Here is an 8207-nt window from a genome sequence, read left to right as displayed (position 1 = left end):
ACTTTTACGTTTAAACTTCATTTCATTCATCTTTTGATTGGAATGGATTTTCTCGTTTTCAAGTGATGCAGAGAGCGGAAAACTTGAGCTCTTTTGTGGGTATTTTTTGAATATTTTGTGGACCGGATTTTTGTGAGCTCTTTTTTTGAATATTTTGTTTCTGTTTTGTTTTTACTTGTGGTTCAGTGTTGTGGATGGTAGTCCTCTCTTCCACATTCTTATTTTGGTTGCCGGTCGGCCCTGTTTTTTCTTTTGCCCTGTTTTTCAGTAATTGCCCAGTCTTGTTTGTTGTTAGATGATCCAAAAATACAATTTTATCATAGGTTATAAAATTATAATAAAATAATTATTAATTTAAGATATTAAATTAATAATTATTATTCTAGAATGTTTAATTTTTTAATGGAGACTTTTAGAATTAGCATATTGTTGTAACTAGATATGACTCTCCAAATGTGTCGTATCTTAGGCTCTATTTTAGGAGATTTGTTAGCTAGTTGGTTTTTATAGCATTTATTGTAAATGGACACTTGTTATTTAATAAGTGATCCATAATTAGAGGTAGTTAGAACATGGAGCTTATAAATAGCTCATTGCAAGAGTGTTTGTGTTGTTCAGGTGTAAACTCTTGCGAAATCATATTATGTAATTGTTTTTTCCTGATTAATAAAATTATGTGTCTGAGGACGCTTCTGCCATTATTGTGGTATCAGAGCTCCAGTAATGTTGCAGTGGATGTGAAGAGGAGATTCCAGCTCTACAAGCACATGGAAAACCCCATTAATTTGGTCAATTAATATTTGGTATGCAATGTATTGATTTGGTATCTATGTTTTTGCTGGAAAAGAACTTTCATCATATAATTGATTTTAGATTTTTAAATCTAAAAATCACTTTCTTTATTATCCCCCTATTTTTTCATGAAAATTTATATCAGTACTGCACTTACCACAATAATCAGTGTAAAGCTTCGTTGCTACGACTTTATGTTGGATATTTAATGCGTATATAGCATTATTCGAGTCACGAGTTTACAGGTCCTTTGAAATATGCGAGCACAGCCTCCAGATTTTGAGGAGTAGTTCTGAGCATGTATCCCTCACCAGCGGGCTCAGGCAGATGAAAGAGATATGAGATTTAATGTTTTGTACTGCATTCTCTGTGTTAAGGATTGTAATTCGTTACATTGAGTTACAGTTGTGATGAAATCTTTGTGTTAAAAGCAGAAATAGCATTTGGAACTTATATGGTGAGAAATTGCAGGTTGAATCCACAGATATAGGATACGAAGAACATTTCAGATATTATATAGTATGCGTTGACATTTTTGTGTTAAATGCAAATGTGCAGACGAGAGCTTTAAAAAGTCGATTTGCAGTGTTGAAGTTACATTTGAATGGTTAATGTGTGTCTACAGCGCAGGTTTGAAATCGATCTGTGGAAGCGAGGAACCATAATCAAAACTGGAATGAAGAATGAATACAGTGTTAATGAATGTCGGAAGGGCGTTTTAAAGGAATTCAACGGTGTGGAAGATCTGATCGAATGAAATTCAATTGGCAGACTTTTAAATTTGCAGATAATCTGTAGAACTGAAAAACGATTTCCTTGTTTCGTGAAGAAGAACAGATTTTGTTGGCGCTGAAGTAATTGTGTTAAGTGACTTGCGGATGGAGTGATAACTGAATACGTGGATCACCTTATGGTAAATGTGTTTCTGGTGTGTCAAATCATGGAGGATTGCAAAATTTGCCAGCGTTTGGTATCCAAGACTGCGTTTTAAATGTTTGAATGTTTATTAAGTTTGCAGGTGAAAATCGATGGGGGAGAGTAAAATTTTTTTGGAGTAATAAGGAGTTTTTTAATTTGTAAATTGGAGATATAAGGTGTGTTGGGTAATTTGCTTTTAAGAAGTTCTTTGGGATCATCACATTGTAACTCAAAGTAATTTTGCTTTGAGGGGGGGTAATTTTTTTTTTTTTTACCAAGTTTTGCAAGAGCATCATTGTAAAAGTCAAATTTTGAAAGTTGCCCTGTAATTTTTGAGAAATTGACTAGAGCCAAGTGCAAAGCTCAGTCATTTTTCTCTTGCTTCAACGACTATACGATAGTCAAGGCCAAGCCCCGATAGATCTTCTTTTTTTTTTTGCGTGGTGTGTTGTGTTGACTATCTTGTCGTGTCTGTTCTGATTCTTGGTGCGACGCTTCAACGCTAAAATGTCTAAGTTGATTAATTTGTTTTCTGATTCCGACAAACTTGAAGGCACCAAATCTTATAAAACATGGCATCGTCTCATCGAAAGCACTCTCATTTACAATGAATTATGGCAGGGTATATGTGAAGGAGATGTTAAGCCGAATAAACCCACAGATGCAACTGCACTAGCAAAATGGGAAATCAAGAATGCTAAAGCCTTAGCTCTTATTAAATCTTCTGTGAATGATGAAATGTATGTCCATATAGAAAATGCTACAGATGCATGGTCTGCCTTGAAAAAATTTTAAGACCTCTTTGATACTCAGCCCGAATCAAAGAAAGTTGATCTACAATTAAAACTGTTGCAACAAAAATTAACTGAAGGCGGTGATGTTCTTGAATATATCTCAAGACTTGAGAATATTAGGCAAGAAATTATTAATGCTGGTTTTCCCGCAATTGATGATAGCTTTATGGTCACAATTGTAATTGTTGGACTTCCTTCTTCCTACACACATTTTTTGGAGACTCTACAAGTAACTGGGAAATTAGAGAAACTAAAGTTTGATGAACTTTGTGAAATGTTGACTCAACATGATAAAACTTTTGGGAAGAAGAAGAAAGTAGGTGAAGATGTTTTTCTCACAGAGGCCAGCAGTAGTAAATCATCAGTAGACAGTTCTCGAGGCAGAGGCAGAGGGAATCAGAATCAAGCAGCACATAATGTACAAAGTCGAGGTCGAAGCCAAAGCAGAGGAAACAATTTTAACAGAGGAGGAAGAAATAATTTTCAAGGTAGAGGAAACAATCAAGAAAGAGGCAATTTTCAAGGACAAGGATATAATAATCAAGGTAGAGGACAATCTCAAAATAGAAGTCAAAGCAGAGGCCGAGGACAATCTTCAAGAAGAGGAAAAGACTTAAGTCAAATTGTGTGTCGAAGATGTAACAAAGTTGGCCATTATGCTGAAGATTGTCGAACTTCACTTAATAAAATTCCCAAGTTTCAGCAGCATTCAGCGCAATTTGCCAATGATCAAGATGAAGATAACTCAGAATATGTTTTTACTTCCTCGCCAGCATCACAACTTTCATCCCATCTTAGAAGTGACTATGAAGATGCCTGGATCTTGGATTCCGGAGCAACTCAACACATGACTTGTCGACGTGATTTTTTCTGGAATTTTCAAGATTGCCAACTTAATTCCATTTTTCTTGCTGATGATACAAAACATACTCCTTATGGAAAAGGAGTAGTAAAAGTTTTTCTCCCTGGCATTGGAGAAAAAATGATTTCCAATGTATGGTATGTACCCAGTTTTAAGAAAAATTTGCTCTCTTTAGTCACGATTCGACAAGCAGGACATCAGGTGATTATGGAAGATGGTTTAGTCAAGATTAATTCAGTGAAACAGAACTTGAAAACAGTCATGACAGGCTATGAAGATGGAAAACTGTTACGGATGAAAGGGACAGTTATTACAAGGCATTCTGATTTTGCAGAGGCAGTGACTACAGGTATTTCACCTATAAGACTATGGCATGTAAGATATGGACATTTGAATTTTGAGAGTCTTTCTCAATTGCAGAAACAAGGAATGGTTAAAGGACTTCCCACATTCAAAAGGGAAAATGCAAAATGTGAAGCTTGCATTTATGGCAAACAAAGTCGAGAAAGTTTTCCAACAAGTTCATGGCGTGCAAACAGGCGGCTACAACTAGTTCACAGTGATGTTTGTGGACCACTACAAACTTCCTTTGGTGGATGCAAATATTTCTTACTATTCATTGATGATTTCAGCAGAATGACTTGGGTTTACTTTTTGAACAGGTCAGAAGCATTTGATAAGTTTAAAATTTTTCGCCAACTTGTTGAAAATGAAGTCAAAGAAAAGATAGGTACACTCAGGACGGATAATGGGGGAGAATTCACTTCAAATGAATTCAAAACTTATTGCAGTGAAAATGGCATAAGACGACATCTTACAAATGTTTACACTCCATAGCAAAATGGAATAGTCGAAAGAATGAATCGCACTTTGTTAGGAATGGCGAGATCCATGTTAACTTTCAAGAGGTTAAGTCCAACATATTGGGCGGAAGCAATACATACAGTGGTCTACTTAAGAAACAGATCTCCAACTGCTTCTTTAGACGGAATCACACCTTATGAAGCTTGGTTTGGTTTCAAACCTCGAGTTAAACATCTTAGAGTTTTTGGGTCAGTGTGTTATGCCTTAGTTCCGAAAGAAAAACGAACTAAGCTTGACTCAAAAAGTTTAAAATGCATAATGATTGGCTATTCTGATGAGAAGAAAGGGTATCGTCTTTTGACCAATGGAAAATTCATTGTGAGCAAGGATGTCATTTTTGATGAAACTGAGAGTAAGAGTGCTGAAGAAATTGAAAATCTTCTTCACAAGTTAGAAACTAAAAGAAGTAAAAGAAATGGAAAAATGCAAAGTCAACCAACTTCACCAAATTGGTATGAACTTGATTTTCCTTCCTCTGAAGATGAGTCATCCAGTCCATCTACATCAACAACATCATCTGGGTCTTCTAGCAGTTCATCTGCATCTCCAAGCAGTAGTAGTTCTTCTGACAGTGATTCTCCACATTCTTCACCTGAATGACGAACATCAGTTTATATTAATCCTCTTTACAATGATGGAGACTTTACAGAAGCGCAAACAAGTGAGCACCAACTTCCGAAATGGGCAGTTCAACTTTTGAAAGATGTAAACCCTGATGAACAAAATAAAACAGGCACCAGAAGGGCACATAGAAGTGAAGACAATTTTGCCTTGATAACAAATGATTTTATTGAACCTTCCACATACAAAGAAGCAGTAAAACATAAAGAATGGCAACAGGCTATGGTTGAAGAATATCAAGCAATAATTGATAACAACACTTGGAAACTTGTTGATTGTCCAGCAAATGTTAAACCCATAGGATGCAAATGGGTTTACAGAATTAAGTATAATCAAAAGGGAGAACTTGAAAAGTATAAAGCACGACTTGTCGCAAAAGGTTTTGCGCAGCAGGAAGGCATTGATTATGAGGAAACTTTTGCTCCTACAGCTAAATGGAACACCATCTGATTAACACTTGCATTGGCCGCTCAGAAAGGATGGAAAGTTCATCAAATGGATGTGAAAAGTGCTTTTCTCAACGGAGATTTACAGGAGGAAGTGTATATGACCCAACCGCCAGGTTTTGAAATTGAAGGACAAGAACATAAAGTCTGCAAATTGATCAAGGCTTTATATGGATTAAAACAAGCTCCCCGAGCTTGGTATGCAAAGATGGACGAATACCTTAAGAAAGTTGGTTTTCAACGAAGTGAATCTGATGATACTTTGTATGTGCGACAACAGGGAAAATATCTGGTCATTCTTGTTATGTATGTAGATGATTTGATCATTACTGGCAACCATGATGATCATATTGCACAGGTGAAAAATGAGTTACATGCAGGTTTTAAGATGACAAATTTGGGATTACTTCACTACTATCTTGGAGTTGAAGTCTTCCAACGTCCACATCATATTTTCATTTCTCAGAGTAAGTATGCAGCAGAGGTTCTTCAGCGATTTGGCATGCAAGATTGCAAGCCCGTTCTCACCCCCATGGAGCAAAACTTGAAACTTTCAAAATTTGAAGGGGGGAAAAAGGTGGACCGTACAACTTACAGACAGTTGATTGGCAGCTTGATTTATTTGACAAATACTCGCCCTGATCTATCTTATGCAGTCAGTATTCTTTCATGTTTTATGCAGGAACCACGAGACAGCCACTGGAATGCAGCCAAAAGAATTCTTCGATATATCCAAGGAACAAAAGATTTTGGTCTTCTTTACACAAAGACTAAAAATTTTGTACTTGGTGGATATTCTGATGCCGACTTTGCTGGGAGTATTGATAATCGAGCATCAACATCAGGTTATTTAATGAACATGGGGTCAGCAACAGTATTTTGGAGTTGTAAGAAACAAGCTACAGTGGCCACTTCTTCAGCAGAAGCAGAGTACATTTCAGCATGGGAAGCAGCATGTGAAATTGTTTGGTTGCGCTGAATTTTGCAGGACTTGGGCATTTCTCAGGCAGAAGCTACATCATTATTCATTGACAGCCAGTCAGCCATCAAACTTGCCAAGAACCCAGTTTTTCATTCAAAGACAAAGCATGTGGACACCAAGTATCATCATATCAGATCTCTCATTGCCAAAGATGTCCTCAAGCCAGTTTATTGTCCTTCTGAAGATCAGGTTTCCGACATTTTCACGAAACCACTTGGCAGAATAAAATTTACTAAGTTCAGGGATGAACTTGGTATCTGTTGTAATGTATCTTTGGATCATAGGGGGAATGTTAGATGATCCAAAAATACAATTTTATCATAGGTTATAAAATTAGAATAAAATAATTATTAATTTAAGATATTAAATTAATAATTATTATTCTAGAATGTTTAATTATTTAATGGAGACTTTTAGAATTAGCATATTGTTGTAACTAGATATGACTCTCCAAATGTGTCGTATCTTAGGCTCTATTTTAGAAGATTTGTTAGCTAGTTGGTTTTTATATCATTTATTGTAAATGGACACTTGTTATTTAATAAGTGATCCATAATTAGAGGTAGTTAGGACATGGAGCTTATAAATAACTCATTGCAAGAGTGTTTGTGTTGTTCAGGTGTAAACTCTTGCAAAATCATATTATGTAATTGTTTTTTTCTGATTAATAAAATTATGTATCTGAGAACACTTCTGCCATTATTTGTCTGTTTGTTTTAGTTACATGCTACCTTAGTTGGAACCATACCTGCTACCTTCTTTGTAACCGTACCCGTGGGATCCACTTCAGCGGCAACCAACACCAAGAGTGAACTCTACTCAAGTTATTATTCGATTTATTGAATTGGTTTAATTTTAATACATTGATTTTGCAATACCATTCGATTTATTGAATTGGTTTAAATTTAATAAATTGATTCTGCAATACCATGTGTACTCAATGACAGGGCACTCACAATTCTGTATAGTTTTATTTATGTGCTTATAAGTTAATAAATAATGTTATATTTTGGCTATTTTTAATTTTAAAGTTCAACCGTTCATGAAATGTAAAGAATGGACTGAATTTTTGTGGTGTTGTATATTTTGCTTCCGTGATTAAATTTTTTTTGTTTTATTTTTGTGGTTATAAGTAATAATGTTATATTTTAGCTCATTTCTACTTTTAAAGTTCAAACGTTCATGAAATGTAAAGAATGGACTGAATTTTTGTGGTGTTGTATATTTTGATTCCGTGATTAAATTTTTTTAATTTGTGGGTGAGAGTTGTGTATGGTATTTTTTTTCTTTTATTTCTAATTGTTGTGGTTGATTTATTTGTTTTTTTATTAATTGTTTTCAATAAATTAATGATGTAGATTAATAAATTTCATTAGACTAAAAATAGACTATAGTCTAATAGACTATGAGACCACTAGTCTTCATGCTTTTTGCTTTTTTGCTATTCAATCATTCTTCTTATTCAAATTGATGATGAGTTGGTATATCTTTCTCAGTCTTTCCAATGAAAAAGAAATGTCAAGAACCATTGCTAATATATCCTTGATGTCCCTGAAAGCATCACATTCCAAAAATAAATGTTTTTCCCATTAAGTGCAAACAATGCACACCTGACCTTCCCAAACTTCTTTAGGTATTTTCCACATATAGTTTCACACAAAAGTTGATGTCAGTTAGTTATTAATTGATCAATAAGAGTCTTTGCTCTCCAAAAAACATTAGCTTCAATGTACTCTTCTTGTTGAAGATCACAAGTAAGGAATTCATCACTATCAACTCTTTTCCTCATATATACTAGTAGAACTTTTCCATAAAAAAATTCTTTAACTATTTGTTATTTATAGGACAAATATTGAGGTAGTTATTCCATTTATGCATCCATTTGTTATTTTGTCATATTCATATCATGAAAAAATTAAGTTTTTATG

The sequence above is a fragment of the Pinus tabuliformis genome, chromosome 3_2, assembly GCF_031772625.1.
Source record: "Pinus tabuliformis cultivar Carrire ecotype Pingquan chromosome 3_2, CPIR1, whole genome shotgun sequence".
NCBI lineage: Eukaryota > Viridiplantae > Streptophyta > Pinopsida > Pinales > Pinaceae > Pinus > Pinus tabuliformis.
Note: the sequence above shows the minus strand (reverse complement) of the source record.